This window comes from Heteronotia binoei, chromosome 4, assembly GCF_032191835.1.
Source record: "Heteronotia binoei isolate CCM8104 ecotype False Entrance Well chromosome 4, APGP_CSIRO_Hbin_v1, whole genome shotgun sequence".
NCBI classification, from domain to species: Eukaryota; Metazoa; Chordata; class Lepidosauria; order Squamata; family Gekkonidae; genus Heteronotia; species Heteronotia binoei.
In genome coordinates this window covers 181,005,012-181,022,631 of record NC_083226.1, presented here as the reverse complement: position 1 = coordinate 181,022,631, position 17,620 = coordinate 181,005,012, and the positions used below count along the sequence as shown (strand labels likewise).

Here is a 17,620-nt window from a genome sequence, read left to right as displayed (position 1 = left end):
ACTACCTGAACCCAGCTTCCGCCTGGATCGAACTCGGGTCGTGAGCAGAGAGCTCAGACTGCAGTGCTGCAGCTTTGCCATTACATGCACAGAAATTGTGGGGCCTTTTTGCCTTTAATGGCTTTTTGCTTTTATACTAGGATTTGGCTTGCGGGGGGGGGGGGGGGAATATACCATGCAACAGAAGTTGTAAACTTTTTTAAAAAGAGCATAGTAGTGTGTTAAGTAGGAGAGCTATTGGGTTGTTAGAAAAAGAAGAGAGAGGTTTTCTAAAGCAGGGTCGGGAAGAGGCACAGAAACTGAATGGCCTTTTTTGCCTTTTCTTCAGCGCTCAAACGCCCTCTTTGGAATGTCTTCCCCTGAGCTGGAATACGAAATTCTTGGTAAACTAGAAGTATTCTCCCCCCCCCCCCCGCCCTTTTGTACAACTTGAACGGAAGATGCTGGTTGCTATGCAACCAACCCCACTAACAAGGCAACCGAAAAGCTGGGACTGAAGAAACAACTTGAAATGTATTGTGACAGAATATCCCTTTATGCCGAAACGCAATGAAGATATGTGCCTAGTTTTTGCTTGCAAGGGGAAAAAAATAAGACAGTTTTTAAATAATCCCCAGCCCAGTCAGATATGTGCCTAGTTTTTGCTTGCAAGGGGAAAAAAAAATAAGACAGTTTTTAAATAATCCCCAGCCCAGTCAGATATGTGCCTAGTTTTTGCTTGCAAGGGAAAAAAAAAATAAGACAGTTTTTAAATAATCCCCAGCCCAGTCAGATATGTGCCTAGTTTTTGCTTTCAAGGGGAAAAAAAATAAGACAGTTTTTAAATAATCCCCAGCCCAGTCAGATATGTGCCTAGTTTTTGCTTGCAAGGGGAAAAAAAAAATAAGACAGTTTTTAAATAATCCCCAGCCCAGTCAGATATGTGCCTAGTTTTTGCTTTCAAGGGGAAAAAAAATAAGACAGTTTTTAAATAATCCCCAGCCCAGTCAGATATGTGCCTAGTTTTTGCTTTCAAGGGGAAAAAAAATAAGACAGTTTTTAAATAATCCCCAGCCCAGTCAGATATGTGCCTAGTTTTCGCTTGCAAGGGGAAAAAAATAAGACAGTTTTTAAATAATCCCCAGCCCAGTCAGATATGTGCCTAGTTTTTGCTTTCAAGGGGAAAAAAAATAAGACAGTTTTTAAATAATCCCCAGCCCAGTCAGATATGTGCCTAGTTTTTGCTTGCAAGGGGAAAAAAATAAGACAGTTTTTAAATAATCCCCAGCCCAGACAGATATGTGCCTAGTTGTTGCTTGCAAGGGGAAAAAAATAAGACAGTTTTTAAATAATCACCAGCCCAGTCGAACTTGCGGCTTTGTTTTATTCATATACCTAGAAGAGGAGAAGTTTCCAGTCCCCGTGGCAGCTGTTGCCCAAAATCAGTTGTGGGGCAGATGCTTTCCCTCTGAGATCTCCAGGCTAATATTGACGTGGCTGATCAGAAAATTCTTCAAGCTTGTGCAAATTTTAAGAAGTTAGTAAAGACAAAGTCTAAAGTTAGCCGGCCAGTTTTTAGCCATAGCTTATTATTGGAAAATAATCCACAAAGTAGGTAATGCTTTCTCTTTCAACGTTTGCCGCTGAATTTCAGGCTTAATGTAGCAGGAACTCCTTTGCCTATTAGGCCACACACCCCTGATTTAGCCAGTTCTCCCAGATCTTACAGGGTTCTTAGTATAGGCCCTACTGTAAGCTCCAGAAGGATTGGCTATATCAGGGGGTGTGGCCTAATATGCAAAGGAAGGGCTTTTTGTAGCAGGAACTCCTTTGCATATTAGGCCACACACCCTTATGAGAAGAAGAAGAAGAAGATATTGGATTTATATCCCGCCCTCCACTCCGAAGAGTCTCAGAGCGGCTCACAATCTCCTTTACCTTCCTCCCCCACAACAGACACCCTGTGAGGTGGGTGGGGCTGGAGAGGGCTCTCACAGCAGCTGCCCTTTCAAGGACAACCTCTGCCAGAGCTATGGCTGACCCAAGGCCATGCTAGCAGGTGCAAGTGGAGGAGTGGGGAATCAAAGCCGGTTCTCCCAGATAAGAGTCCGCACACTTAACCACTACACCAAACTGGCTCTCCAATCCTCCAATCCTTATGTAGCCAATCCTCCAAGTGCTTATAGGGCTCTTAGTGCAGGGCCTACTGTAAGCTCCTAGAATCATAGAATCATAGAGTTGGAAGGGATCTTTAGGGTCATCTAGTCCAACCCCCTGCACAATGCAGGAAACTCAAACACCTCCCCCAAAAGTCACAGGATCTTCATTGCTGTCAGATGGCCATCTAGCCTCTGTTTAAAAACTTCCAAGGAAGGAGAGCCCACCACCTACCGAGGAGGAAGCCTGTTCCACTGAGGAATCGCTCTAAGCCGGAAACTCTTGATTTAATTTTAACCCACTGGTTCTGGTCCTACCTTCTGGGGCCACAGAAAATTCCACACCATCCTCTAGATGACAGCCCTTCAAGTACTTGAAGATGGTGTTCATATCACCTCTCAGCCACCTCCTCTCCAGGCTAAACATCCCCAGCTCCTTCAGCCTTTCCTCATAGGACTTGGTCTCCAGACCCCTCACCATCTTTGTCGCCCTCTTCTGGACCCGTTCCAGCTTGTCTATATCCTTCTTAAAATGTGGTGCCCCAAACTGAATACAATACTCCAGGTGAGGTCTTACAAGAGCAGAGAAAAGCGATACCATCACATCACGTGATCTGGGCACTAGACTTCTGTTGATACAGCCCAAAATTGCATTTGCCTTTTTAGCCACCGCATCACACTGTTGACTCATGTTCAGCGTATGATCCCCTAAGACCCCTAGATCCTTTTCGCACATACTGCTGCTAAGACAAGTCTCCCCCATCCTATAACCATGCATTGGATTTTTCCTCCCTAAATGCAGAACTTTACATTTATCCCCGTTAAAATTCATTTTATTGGTTTTAGCCCAGTTTTCCAGCCTGTCAGGGTCATCCTGTATCCTGTTTCTGTCTTCTTCTGTGTTTGCAACCCCTCCCAATTTCGTATCATCTGAAAATTTAATAAGCGTTCCCTCTATTCCTTCATCCAAATCATTGATAAAGATGTTGAACGAAACAGGTCCCAGGACAGATCCTTGAGGCACTCCACTTGTCACTCCTCTCCAAGAGGACTGGCTATATCAGCGGAGTGTGGCCTAATATGAAAAGGAGTTCCTGCTACAAAAAAAGCCCTTGTCCCACATTATTATGATTTTGTACACATCTGTCTTCAGCAGATGGACACCTGAAAGGAAAATTCTTTCTAGTTAAAATTCTTTGTTAGAAGGGAGTGGATGATAGAACCCCTCTTCTAATATTATTACACTAATTGTACTCCCTGAAATCAAGAATGCGGTCTCTGTGCCAGTTTGGGGTGTCTACATTTAACGTGTGTGAAGAGATGCTTTCAAGCTGCCATCTCCCCTATGGAATCTTCCCGTTGTTTTTAAGTCGCTCTGGATGGAAGCTGGAAACGTGGTTAGTTTCCAGACCTAGGATGTCCCCAACGGTATGTTGTCGCGCTCCTTTGGCCGCAAGGACTTACCCGAGCAGCTGAACATAGCAGTGAAACTATTCACGGCACTCTGGAAAGCCCTGAGTCAGCTCCCAAGAAAGCAACGGCTTGCAAAGGCCTGGGAAGTTATGTCTTTGTTTAGACTTCCTCCAAAAAGGACATTTCTGATTTTGTGTATCTCTGTTTCTCCTTTATATCGTATGTTGGGCTCCTGTAACTCTGCGCAATGTTGATGCGTGTATGACATCTTGAGGTGCTCCCCACGTTTTGTGATTACCTTACCCTTGGTTGCTGTTGTGCTAGGACTTGTTTGCCTTCTCTTCTGAGGGTAGCCCCACTGATCTCCTAGAACAGGCAGATTAAAGTCCGGCAGCACTCGGAAGCGTTCTCTTTCTTTGACTTAGAGCAGGGGTGTCAGACATGCGGCCTGGGGGCCGAATCAAGCCCTCAAGCAACTGGCCGTCACCTGCTTCCTTCTCCCTCTATCTTGCTTCCTTATGCGTCACCGCTTGCTTTGCGCAGGAGCTACAGAGCAAAGCCTCTATTTCTCCGTTGGCTGAGGCTCCTTCCTTGGGGAGGAAGGGGGCAGGGCAGAGCTTGTTTTTCCAGGCTCTCTCAATCGAACAGCAGAGCTACTGAGCCAAGTCTCTCTTCCTTCTATAGGCTGAGGCTCCTCCCCCTCCTGGGGAAGGAAGGAAAGAGCCAGAGCTTCCTTTGCCCAGTTCCCTGGATCCCATGGGAGAGATACAAAGAAAGCACCTTTAAGACCAATGAATGATAATGTTTTAAGCATGCTTTTCAGGTTTTTTTTTTAAAAAAATATTTGACTGTGTTTGTCTGTGTCCTTTATAAAGTTTATATCTCTGCTCCCTAATCTTAAATAGGTATACACAGGGCGCGGCTGAAACTGGCATGGCCCCGCCCATCAGGGCCTGATTTATATCCGATCTGGCCCTCATAACAAATTAGCTCGACACCCCTGACTTAGAGACTCTTGCTGGTCCCTAAGCTTCAGCTGGACTTGAATTTAACTGTGACACTGTCTTTTAACACAGTGATACACCCAGGCCTCAGATTCAGTGGGAGCTCACAGGAGCACAGCTCCTGAACCTTTCTGAGAGTTCCACCTCCTCCTTCTGAGAGATCCACCTCCTTGTCCATTGAAGAGTAGGTGCAGCTGCATAACAACCCCTGGATGAGCTCCACCACCTATTTTTCTACAAAACGACCCCTGGATACACCCTTACATTTAAATGCTTCCTTGTTTTTCACCATTTCAGAAGATAGTAATAATAATAATATAATAATAATAATGCATTTTTATTTATACCCCGCCCTCCCCACTGAGGCAGGCTCAGGGCGGCTTACAGGACATCGTACATACCATGATACAACAACAATAAAATCAAACAATAGCAATATAAAACTGTTCATGCATTAATGAAATTACATAAATAGTCTAAAATCCAGTAAAACTTAACGGTGCTACAAACTCAGGCCGTTTTCCCACTGACCTTACTCCGGAGTGATGTCCCTCTTCGCCGCGCAGCGTCTGCGCGGATTTCCCACCAACTGCTGCGCACCACCAGGAAGTGCCACGGCTTTTGCGTCGCAGATGTAAACCGCTAAAAACAAGTTTACATCTGCGACGCAAAAGCCGCGGCTCTTCCTGGTGGTGCGCAGCAGTTGGTGGGAAATCCGCGCAGACGCTGTGCGGTGAAGAGGGACGTCGCTCCGGAGTAAGGTCAGTGGGAAAAGGGCCTCAGTATTTATAAAGATGGCTTGATGTTACTGCTAAGTTCAACTTAAAAGGCTAGTTGGAAGAGGGCGGTTTTACAAGCCCTACGGAACTGGTTAAAATCCCGCAGGGCTCGCACCTCCTCTGGCAGCTGGTTCCACCATCGGGGTGCCATTATCGAGAAGGCCTGCTCCCTTGTTGTTTTTAACTTAGCCTCCTTTGGCCCAGGGATAGTCATGTCGGTCTGCCGCAGAAGTGGAACTGGAGTCCTGTAGCACTTTCAGAGACCAAGAACGAAAGGGGGAAGGGGAAAACACTCAGCCCAAATCTAAACAGTGCAATAGAGGGCCCAGCTGCTTCAGAGACCAACAAGGCTTTCCAGGTATGAGCTTTTGAGACTCAGAGCTCCTCCAAAATCTTGTCAGTCTCTGAGATGCTCCTGAGCTCAGACTTAGCCTTGATTTTTCATATATTTGTACTTCTTTCTTCTGGGCGTTCCGCTTTTCCAGGCTGTGAGAAATCCCGGGAGCCGCACTATGTGGGTGGGCTCCTTTTGGACGAGAGAGCACAGGAGCTGTATGGGATTTTTGTAATATATGAGTGGAAGTAGAGGACAGGGAAATCAAATCCACGACCCCCTCTCCAGAGAGAAGGATTCTACACCTCCGAGTGCTTCAGCCAACCCTGAGTTGTCTGTTTCTTTCACACTCAAATCTGCTGTTTCTCCATGTGTTCGCGTGCAGCTGCTCCCCTATTTCCTCCTCACCCCTCCAAGCTCTGGTACGTCCTGGAGTGAACTGATGAATTGCCTCCTAATAACTAGCCAGTTTGCTGCGGTGGTGAAGTGCGCGGACTCTTATCTGGGAGAACCGGGTTTGATTCCCCACTCCTCCACTTGCAGCGGCTGGAATGCCCTTGGGTCAGCCATAGCTCTGGCAGAGGTTGTCCTTGAAAGGGCAGCTTCTGTCAGAGCTCTCTTAGCCCCACCCACCTCACAAGGTGTCTGTTGTGGGGGGAGAAGATATAGGAGATTATAAGCTGCTCTGAGTCTCTGTCCTTGAAAGGACAGCTGCTGCGAGAGCCCTTTCAGCCCCACCCACCTCACAGGGTGTCTGTTGTGGGGGGAGAAGATATAACAGATTGTAAGCTGCTCTGAGTCTCTGTCCTTGAAAGGGCAGCTGCTGTGAGAGCCCTCTCAGCCCCACCCACCTCACAGGGTGTCTGTTGTGGGGGGAGAAGATATAGCAGATTGTAAGCTGCTCTGAGTCTCTGTCTTTGAAAGGGCAGCTGCTGTGAGAGCCCTCTCAGCCCCACCCACCTCACAGGGTGTCTGTTGTGGGGGGAGAAGATATAGGAGATTGTAAGCCGCTCTGAGTCTCTGTCCTTGAAAGGGCAGCTGCTGTGAGAGCCCTCTCAGCCCCACCCACCTCACAGGATGTCTGTTGTGGGGGGAGAACATATAGGAGATTGTAAGTCGTTCTGAGTCTCTGTCGTTGAAAGGCAGCTGCTGTGAGAGCCCTCTCAGCCCCACCCACATCACAGGGTATCTGTTGTGGGGGGAGAAGATATAGGAGATTGTAAGTCGCTCTGAGTCTCTGTCGTTGAAAGGCAGCTGCTGTGAGACCCCTCTCAGCCCCACCCACATCACAGGGTATCTGTTGTGGGGGGAGAAGATAAAGGAGATTGTAAGTCGCTCTGAGTCTCTGTCCTTGAAAGGGCAGCTGCTGTGAGGGCCCTCTCATCCCACCCACCTCACAGGGTGTCTGTTGTGGGGGGGAAGATATAGGAGATCGTAAGCTGCTCTGAGTCTCTGTCCTTGAAAGGGCAGCTACTGTTAGGGTCCTCTCAGCCCCACCCACCTCACAGGGTGTCTGTTGTGGGGGGAGAAGATATAGGAGATTGTGAGCCGCTCTGAGTCTCTGTCCTTGAAAGGGCAGCTGCTGTGAGGGCCCTCTCAGCCCCACCCACCTCACAGGGTGTCTGTTGTGGGGGGAGAAGATATAGGAGATTGTGAGCCGCTCTGAGTCTCTGTCCTTGAAAGGGCAGCTGCTGTGAGAGCTCTCTCAGCCCCACCCACCTCACAGGGTGTCTGTTGTGGGGGGGGGGAGATATAGGAGATTGTAAGCCACTCTAAGATTTGGAGTGGAGGGCAGGATACAAATCCATCATCATCTTCTTCCTCCTCCTCTTCTTCCTCTTCCACCTCCACCTAACCGAGGAACATTAACTTTTTTTTATCAGCAAGGTTCAAGTGCAGGCGAATCTTAAAGAAAGACCAATAGTATTTCCAGTCTGTAAGCTGCTGAGAGTCAGTCCTCTTCATCAGAAGTATCAGATCCCTTCGTGTCTGACAAAGAGAGCTTTGACTTTCGAAAGCTTGTGCTCTGGAAACCCTCCTTGGTCTCTAAGGAGCTGCAGGACTCCAATCAGGTTCTTCTACAGCAGCTCAACAGGGCAGCCCTCCAGAAGCTATTTTTTAAATCATGAACTCTGGCTGCTGCAAGGGCTGTCCTCTGAAACGAAGCTTATTTCCAGCGATTCAGTTGGGGGGTTTGCCTAGTTGGCTTGTTTTTAAAATAGAGCAAGAGAACATGTGAAGCTGCCTTATATTGAATAAGTCCCTAAGGACTTCAGAGAAGCCACGTTGGATCAGGCCAATGGCCCATCCAGTTCAACACTCTGTCACACAGTGGCCAAAAAAAATGCAGGTGCCATCAGGAGGTCCACCAGTGGGGCCAGAACACTGAAAGACCTCCCACTGTGCCGCCCCCAAGCACCGAGAATGCAGAGCATCACTGCCCCAGACATAAGAACATAAGAGAAGCCATGTTGGATCAGGCCAGTGGCCCATCCAGTCCAACACTCTGTGTCACACAGTGGCCAAAAAAACCCAGGTGCCATCAGTGGGGCCAGGACACTAGAAGCCCTTCCACTGTTGCCGCCCCCCCAAGCACCAAGAATGTAGAGCATCACTGCCCCAAACATAAGAACGTAAGAGAAGCCACATTGGATCAGGCCAGTGGCCCATCCAGTTCAACACTCTGTCACACAGTGGCCAAAAAAAATGCAGGTGCCATCAGGAGGTCCATCAGTGGGGCCAGGACACTAGAAGCCCCTCCCAAGCACCAAGAATACAGAGTGTCACTGCCCCAGACAGAGAGTTCCATCAATACCCTGTACCTAATAGCCACTGATGGACCTCTGCTCCATATGTTTATCCAATCCCCTCTTGAAGCTGTCTGTGCTTGTAGCCGCCACCACCTCCTGTGGCAGTGAATTCCACCATCGGTCCATCAAGATCAGTGTTGTCTGCACAGCCTGGTAGCAGCTCTCAAAGTTCTTCAACAGAGGTCTTTCACATCATCTCCTTTCTGGTCCTTTTACTGGAGATGCCGGGGACCGAACCTGGGACCTTCTGCATTCCTCTGGGCCACGTCTCTTCCAATGTTCTTCTTTGTATAATATTACTTACAAGCTTTTGATGTTGAGAAAGAAAAAGTGGTTGGATGAAAGAGCCAGGGATTTTGGACTGGGGGCACCAGAAGGTTCTGCAGCAGCTTCAATTAGGTGTTTGGAGGGACGGTGGCTCAGTGGCTGAGCATCTGCTTGGTAAGCAGAAGGTCCCAGGTTCAATCCCCAGCATCTCCAACTAGAAAGGATCCAGGCAAATAGGTGTGAATAACCTCCGCTTGAGACCCTGGAGAGCCATGAATGGGGCTGTGGCTCAGTGGTAGAGCATCTGCTTGGTAAGCAGAAGGTCCCAGGTTCAACCCCCGGCATCTCCAACTAAAAAGGGTCCAGGCAAGTCGGCGTGAAAAACCTCAGCTTGAGACCCTGGAGAGCCCTAAATGGGGCTCTGGCTCAGTGGTAGAGCATCTGCTTGTTGAGCAGAAGGTCCCAGGTTCAATCCCCGGCATCTCCAACTAAAAAGGGTCTAGGCAAGTAGGCATGAAAAACCTCAGCTTGAGACCCTGGAGAGCCATGAATGGGGCTGTGGCTCCGTGGTAGAGCATCTGCTTGGTGAGCAGAAGGTCCCAGGTTCAATCCCCGGCATCTCCAACTAAAAAGTGTCCAGGCAAAGAGGCGTGAATAACCTCAGCTTGAGACCCTGGAGAGCCATGAATGGGGCTGTGGCTCCGTGGTAGAGCATCTGCTCCGTGGGAGAGGCGTTTCACAGATTGCTTCGTAGGCCGTCAGTTTGGATGCTTGCACCAAATGATAACTTTCCAATTATTAACCAAATCACATCGAGTCAAGGAAATGCCTGCAACGCTTAGCATTGTAAGATTTTGATGACAATCTTTTTCAGTATTGATTTCGTAAAATTGTGAGACTTTGGGGCTGTGAGCTTCTTTGCTTCTTGTCATTGGGCTTATGAGGCATGGTGGAGGCAGATCCATGGCTTTGTGGCTGCCGACTGGAGTCTCATGTCTGCACAGAATTCACTGTATTTGGGGAGGGACGGTGGCTCAGTGGTAGAGCATCTGCTTGGTAAGCAGAAGGTCCCAGGTTCAATCCCCGACATTTCCAACGAAGAAGGGCCCGGGTAAACAGGCGTGAAGAACCTCCTCTTGAGACCCTGGAGAGCCATGAATGGGGCTGTGGCTCAGCGGTAGAGCATCTGCTTGGTAAGCAGAAGGTCCCAGGTTGAATCCCTGGCATTTCCAACTAAAAAGGGTCCAGGCAAGTAGGCGTGGAAAACCTCAGCTTGAGACCCTGGAGAGCCGCTGCCAGTCTGAGTAGACAAGACTGACTTTGAGGGACCGAGGGTCTGATTCAGTAGAAGGCAGCTTCATCATATATGTTCATAATATAGGCCAGGCGTAGCTGAACTGCAGCTCAGGAGCCTCCGCCACCCCGTTAGCTGGTTTGGAGAAGGCATTTAAATCGATTCGCCAAGCCAGCCGGTGACTTTGAGAAAGTGCTTAAAGTTGAAGTTGCCTTCTTTCCACCTCTCCCTCTCTCCTCTGTCCCCTGTCTGTTTGTTTGCCTGCCTCCCTCCTTCCCTTGCAACTCTCAAACATCTGACATTCATGTCTTGCGCCTCTCAAACATCTGATGTTTATTCTGTGTGGCTCTTGCGTAAAGAAAGTTTGGCCACCCCTGATATTGGCCTTATTGGACCCTGATATTGGAGAGCCAGTTTGGTGTAGTGGTTAAGTGAGCGGACTCTTATCTGGGAGAACCGGGTTTGATTCCCCGCTCCTCCACTTGCAGCTGCTGGGATGGCCTTGGGTCAGCCAGAGCTCTCATAAAAGTTATCTTTGAAAGTGCAGCTGCTGGGAGAGCCCTCTCCAGCCCCACCCACCTCACAGGGTGTCTGTTGTGGGGGAGGAAGGGAAAGGAGATTGTGAGCCGCTCTGAGACCCTTCGGAGTGGAGGGCGGAATATAAATCCAATATCTTCATCTACCTCACAGGGTGTCTGTTGTGGGGGAGGAAGGGAAAGGAGATTGTGAGCCGCTCTGAGACCCTTCGGAGTGGAGGGCGGGATATAAATCCAATATCTTCATCTACCTCACAGGGTGTCTGTTGTGGGGGAGGAAGGGAAAGGAGATTGTGAGCCGCTCTGAGACCCTTCGGAGTGGAGGGCGGGATATAAATCCAATATCTTCATCTACCTCACAGGGTGTCTGTTGTGGGGGAGGAAGGGAAAGGAGATTGTGAGCCGCTCTGAGACCCTTCGGAGTGGAGGGCGGGATATAAATCCAATATCTTCATCTACCTCACAGGGTGTCTGTTGTGGGGGAGGAAGGGAAAGGAGATTGTGAGCCGCTCTGAGACTCTTTGGAGTGGAGGGCGGGATATAAATCCAATATCTTCATCTACCTCACAGGGTGTCTGTTGTGGGGGAGGAAGGGAAAGGAGATTGTGAGCCGCTCTGAGACCCTTCGGAGTGGAGGGCGGGATATAAATCCAATATCTTCATCTACCTCACAGGGTGTCTGTTGTGGGGGAGGAAGGGAAAGGAGATTGTGAGCCGCTCTGAGACCCTTCGGAGTGGAGGGCGGGATATAAATCCAATATCTTCATCTACCTCACAGGGTGTCTGTTGTGGGGGAGGAAGGGAAAGGAGATTGTGAGCTGCTCTGAGACTCTTTGGAGTGGAGGGCGGGATATAAATCCAATATCTTCATCTACCTCACAGGGTGTCTGTTGTGGGGGAGGAAGGGAATGGAGATTGTGAGCCGCTCTGAGACTCTTTGGAGTGGAGGGCGGGATATAAATCCAATATCTTCATCTACCTCACAGGGTGTCTGTTGTGGGGGAGGAAGGGAAAGGAGATTGTGAGCCGCTCTGAGACCCTTCGGAGTGGAGGGCGGGATATAAATCCAATATCTTCATCTACCTCACAGGGTGTCTGTTGTGGGGGAGGAAGGGAAAGGAGATTGTGAGCCGCTCTGAGACTCTTCGGAGTGGAGGGTGGGATATAAATCCAATATCTTCATCTACCTCACAGGGTGTCTGTTGTGGGGGAGGAAGGGAAAGGAGATTGTGAGCCGCTCTGAGACCCTTCGGAGTGGAGGGCGGGATATAAATCCAATATCTTCATCTACCTCACAGGGTGTCTGTTGTGGGGGAGGAAGGGAAAGGAGATTGTGAGCCGCTCTGAGACTCTTTGGAGTGGAGGGCGGGATATAAATCCAATATCTTCATCTACCTCACAGGGTGTCTGTTGTGGGGGAGGAAGGGAAAGGAGATTGTGAGCCGCTCTGAGACTCTTCGGAGTGGAGGGCGGGATATAAATCCAATATCTTCATCTACCTCACAGGGTGTCTGTTGTGGGGGAGGAAGGTAAAGGAGATTGTGAGCCGCTCTGAGACTCTTCGGAGTGAAGGGCGGGATATAAATCCAATATCTTCATCTACCTCACAGGGTGTCTGTTGTGGGGGAGGAAGGTAAAGGAGATTGTGAGCCACTCTGAGACTCTTCGGAGTGGAGGGCAGGATATAAATCCAATATTGTCATTTACCTCACAGAGTGTCTGTTGTGGGGGAAGAAGGTAAAGGAGATTGTGAGCCTCTCTGAGACTCTTCGGAGTGGAGGGCGGGATATAAATCCAATATCTTCTTCTTCTTCTTATGGCCTATTTGCTTGTATGAATTGCTAGCAGACTCAGAATAGAATTAGTTTTTGTAGACTATGACAGAGCCATGCCTCTGTGCTTGAACGGAGCAAAGGGTTCATTTTGGAAAAGAAAGCCACGTTCTTGCTTTGTTCTTTCCTCTTGTGGGGGGCGGTGGGGGGGGGGGAGAAGCAACAGCTGCTTCTCTTTGGCTGAAACTTAAAACCGAGCGACAAATGTCCTCAGATCCGCACAACTGGTGCTGTTTATTTTTGTGGAGAAGTTTCCAAGGACTGGAGCGGAGCTGGGTTCCGGAAGGTGCTAATTCGGCTCTCCAGGGCAACATGAACTGTTTGTGGCATTTATTCTCTTTCCATCTTGTCTCTCTCGTTTGAGCGCCATCTCCTCGTAGATGCATAAGCAAATAACCTCGAAATTTGCCTGACAGGAAAATCAGCACTTCCCATTTCCACCAAGAGATGGCACCGAAGACAAGAATGTGGGTTTTCCGGGCTTCGAAAGCCAACTCTTCTATTCTCAAAGCAGTAGACAATTGCACCTTTAAGACCAACTAAGTTTTATTCGGAACGGAAGCTTTCGTGTGCTCTTAAGCAGACTTCATCGGACAAAATGGGAACGGCAAGCAGCAATACTTAATATAAGTGGGCAGTGTGGAATCATCGGAGTGTTTTTAGCAGATTGAAAGAATCACAAATAGGGATCTGTGTTTGTTAGTGTTAGGACAAAACAGGGTTGAAAAAACATTGGGGAGTGATTAAAAAGCAGACTGCTGTTGTAGGTGTGGGTGCCATAAATCGAGGTAACATTCTGGCTTGGTTAGTTGAAATAGAGGACATGGTTTATCAAGAGATTATAACATCCATATAGTACTTATAAAGAAAGGCAAATTGTGTGTGTGTGTGTGTGTGAAGTGCTGTCAAATCACTTCTGACTTACGGTGACCCTATGAATTAATGACCTCCATCCAAAACCTCCTATTGTTAACAGTTTTGGTAAGGTCTTGCTTGCAACCTGAGGGCCCTTGTGGCTTCCTGGATAGAGTCCGTCCATCTTCTCTTTTCCTGCTGCCTTCATCTTTTCCTAGCCAGTTTGGTGTAGTGGTTAAGCGTGCGGACTCTTATCTGGGAGAACCGGGTTTGATTCCCCACTCCTCCACTTGCACCTGCTTGCATGGCCTTGGGTCAGCCATAGCTCTGGCAGAGCTGTTCTTGAAAGGGCAGCTGCTGGGAGAGCTCTCTCAGCCCCACCCCCCTCACAGGGTGTCTGTTGTGGGGGAGGAAGGGAAAGGAGATTGTAGGCCGCTCTGAGACTCTGTCCTTGAAAGGGCAGCTGCTGGGAGAGTTCTCTCAGCCCCACCTACCTCACGGGGCATCTGTTGTAGGGGAGGAAGATAAAGGTGATTGTGAGCCCCTCGGAGACTCTTGATTCAGAGAGAAGGGCGGGGTATAAATCTACAGGCTTCTTCTAGCATTGTTGTCTTTTCCAGTGACTCTTTGCTACTCCTAATGTGACCCAAGGATAATAGCCTTGATTTAGTCATTTTAGCTTCTAGGGAGAGTTTGGGCATGATTAGACTATTTACTTTTGAAAAATGACCGATTTGTGTGTGGCAAAACGTGTCCTCAACAGAAGAAGAAGATATTGGATTTATATCCCGCCCTCCACTCAGAGTCTCAGAGCGGTTCACAATCTCCTTTCCCTTCCTCCCCCACAAAAGACACCCTGTGAGGTTAGATGAAGATATTGGATTTATATCCCACCCTCCACTCCGAAGAGTCTCAGAGCAGCTCACAATCTCCTTTCCCTTCCTCCCCCACAACAGACACCCTGTGAGGTAGATGAAGATATTGGATTTATATCCCACCCTCCACTCCGAAGAGTCCCAGAGCGGCTCACAATCTCCTTTCCCTTCCTCCCCCACAACAGACACCCTGTGAGGTAGATGAAGATATTGGATTTATATCCCACCCTCCACTCCGGAGAGTCCCAGAGCGGCTCACAATCTCCTTTACCTTCCTCCCCCACAACAGACACCCTGTGAGGTAGATGAAGATATTGGATTTATATCCCGCCCTCCACTCCGAAGAGTCTCAGAGCGGCTCACAATCTCCTTTCCCTTCCTCCCCCACAACAGACACCCTGTGAGGTGGGTGGGGCTGAGAGGACGCTTACAGCAGCTGACCTTTCAAGGACAACTCCTGTGAGAGCTATGGCTGACCCAAGGCCATTCCAGCAGCTGCAAGGGGAGGAGTGGGGAATCAAACCCGGTTCTCCCAGATAAGAGTCCACACACTTAACCACTACCCCAGACTGGCTCTCAAGGGAACCTTTGGGGCTTCAGGGCAGGTTTGAGAACCGTAGCAGAGTTAGATCCTGTACATATGCTGGTAGGAGGGCAGTTTGGGTGGGGAATATTTCCCTGCCATCCCCTTCCCATAGCAGCCCCTTGTGACCCCCCCCCACCAAAAAAGAAATAAATTATGGGACCTCCTGTGGACACAAATGAGAGACCAAGGGCAATTGGGAGAAATCATCCCCTTCCGTTTTGCATCAATAGAAAGCATATTCCTCTTTGAGCAGCAGAAACAGAGAACAGAAGAACAGAAGAGAAGCCATGTTGGATCAGGCCAGTGGCCCATCCAGTCCAACACTCTGTGTCACATAAGAACAGAAGTGAAGCCCTGTTGGATCAGGCCAGTGGCTCATCCAGTCCAACACTCTGTGTCACATAAGAACAGAAGAGAAGCCCTGTTGGATCAGGCCAATGGCACATCCAGTCCAACACTCTGTGTCACATAAGAACAGAAGAGAAGCCCTGTTGGATCAGGCCAATGGCCCATCCAGTCCAACACTCTGTGTCACATAAGAACAGAAGAGAAGCCATGTTGGATCAGGCCAATGGCCCATCCAGTCCAACACTCTGTGTCACATAAGAACAGAAGAGAAGCCATGTTGGATCAGGCCAATGGCCCATCCAGTCCAACACTCTGTGTCACACAGTGGCCAAAAAAAAAAGGAGGTTCACAAGTGGGGCTAGAAGCCCTTCCACTTCCCCTCCCCCAAGCACCAAGAATACAGAGCATCACTGCCCCAGACAGTTCCAATGATAAGCTGTGGCTAATAGCTATTGATGGACCTCTGCTCCATATTTTTATCCAAACCCCTCTTGAAGCTTGCTATGTTTGTAGCTGCCACCACCTCCTGTGGCAGTGAATTCCACATGTTAATCACCCTTTGGATAAAGAAGTACTTCCTTTTATAAGTTCTAACCCGACTGCTCAGCAATTTCATGGAATGCCCACGAGTTCTTGTATTGTGAGACAGGGAGAAAAGTACTTCTTTCTCTACTTTCTCCATCCAATGCATAATCTTGAAACCTCTATCATGTCACCCCGCAGTCAACGTTTCCCCAAGCTAAAGAGCCCCAAGCGTTTTAGCCTTTCTTCACAGGGAAAGTGTCCCAAACCTTTAATCATTCTAGTTGCCCTTTTCTGCACTTTTTCCAATGCTAGAATATCCTTTTTGAGGTGCGGTGACCAGAATTGTACACAGTGCTCCAAATAAGACCGCACCATCGATTTATACAGGGGCATTATGATACTGAGAGGCGATTTTTGTCTGATTTCCCCCTCCCTGGTTCTGTTTCTGTGGCCCCCATTAGTTCGCAGGTTTCACCTACGGCAACGGGGAGGGAGGGAAAGATCTGCCGTCGTGAACACCTTCTGCTCGTGCCACTGCCTTGACCTTGTGTTGGGGAAGAAGACCTGACTTCGAACCACTGTTCATCCAGAAGTCATTCAGGGCGTTGTTGTCTTTCAATTTAACCCACCCCACAGGGCCGTTGTGAGGGTGAGGAGAAACACAGGTCAGCTTTTCGGAGAAAGACAGGAATAAAAATCTGTACGCCTTTCAGTTGCTCTAATATCCCAAGCGTACAGGATAATATCGGACAAGTTCTGTTGTTAACATAGCGGTGGAGGAGGGCTCCATCAAGTCACAAGCAACTGGCAGTCCCGTAGGGTTTTCAAGGTAAGAGATGTTTAGAGGTAGTCTGCTATTGTCTGTCTCTGGGTAGCAACCCTGGATTTCCTTGGAGGTCTCCCATCCAAGGGGTAACCAGGGCCTACTCTGCTTAGCTACCAAGATATGACGGAATCAAGCCAGCCAGGGCTGGCTACATATTGGCAGAAAGTGCCTCCAAAGGCAGCTACATATTGGTGGAAAGCGATTTTCATGTCACACCCCACTTACAGTGATCCCATAGGGCAGGGGTGGGGAACCTTTTTTCTGCCAAGGGCCATTTGGATATTTATAACATCATTCACAGGCCATGCAAAATTATCAACTTAAAAAACAGTGCTCCGCCAAGGGAGAACGATTCAGGCTGGCAAAGTTAATGCAAACAATTGTTTTTCTATTTGAAGTCACGCGGGGAGAGCCTATTTCAGTGCACGCACACACACACTGGCCTGCCACCCTAGGCAAATGCCTAGGTCCAGGCATATTAGACCACACCCCCTAATATTAGGTCACACACTCATTAGCATATTAGGCCACACCACCTGAGGGTAATCACATGCAAATTGAACTGGTGGTGGCTGGCTCCCACCCCTGCCACCTCTCCCTCCCTCCCTCCCTCCCTCCCTCCTTTCATGTGAAGAAGAAGAAGGTATTGGATTTATATCCCGCCCTCCACTCCGAAGAGTCTCAGCGGCTCACATCTCCTTTCCCTTCCTCCCCCACAACAGACACCCTGTGAGGTAGATGAAGATACTGGATTTATATCCCGCCCTCCACTCCGAAGAGTCTCAGAGCGGCTCACAATCTCCTTTCCCTTCCTCCCCCACAACAGACACCCTGTGAGGTACATGAAGATATTGGATTTATATCCCGCCCTCCACTCCGAAGAGTCTCAGAGCGGCTCACAATCTCCTTTCCCTTCTTCCTCCACAACAGACACCCTGTGAGGTAGATGAAGATATTGGATTTATATCCCGCCCTCCACTCCCAAGAGTCTCAGAGCGGCTCACAATCTCCTTTCCCTTCTTCCCCCACAACAGACACCCTGTGTGGTGGGTGGGGCTGGAGAGGGCTCTCACAGCAGCTGACCTTTCAAGGACAACCTCTGCCAGAGCTATGGCTGACCCAAGGCCATGCTAGCAGGTGCAAGTGGAGGAGTGGGGAATCAAAGCCGGTTCTCCCAGATAAGAGTCCGCACACTTAACCA

General features: G+C 48.9%; 1 protein-coding gene and 1 non-coding gene across 2 annotated transcripts in view; both read left to right on the top strand.

Moving 5' to 3' along the window:
- Positions 1 to 17,620, top strand: part of KIF24 (kinesin family member 24) — an 85,458-nt gene that overhangs the window by 8,772 nt on the left and 59,066 nt on the right. The gene's annotated exons all lie outside the window — the stretch shown is intronic.
- Positions 9,158 to 9,229, top strand: TRNAN-GUU (transfer RNA asparagine (anticodon GUU)). Its single transcript has one exon. It is a non-coding gene; the product is annotated as a tRNA-Asn (tRNA).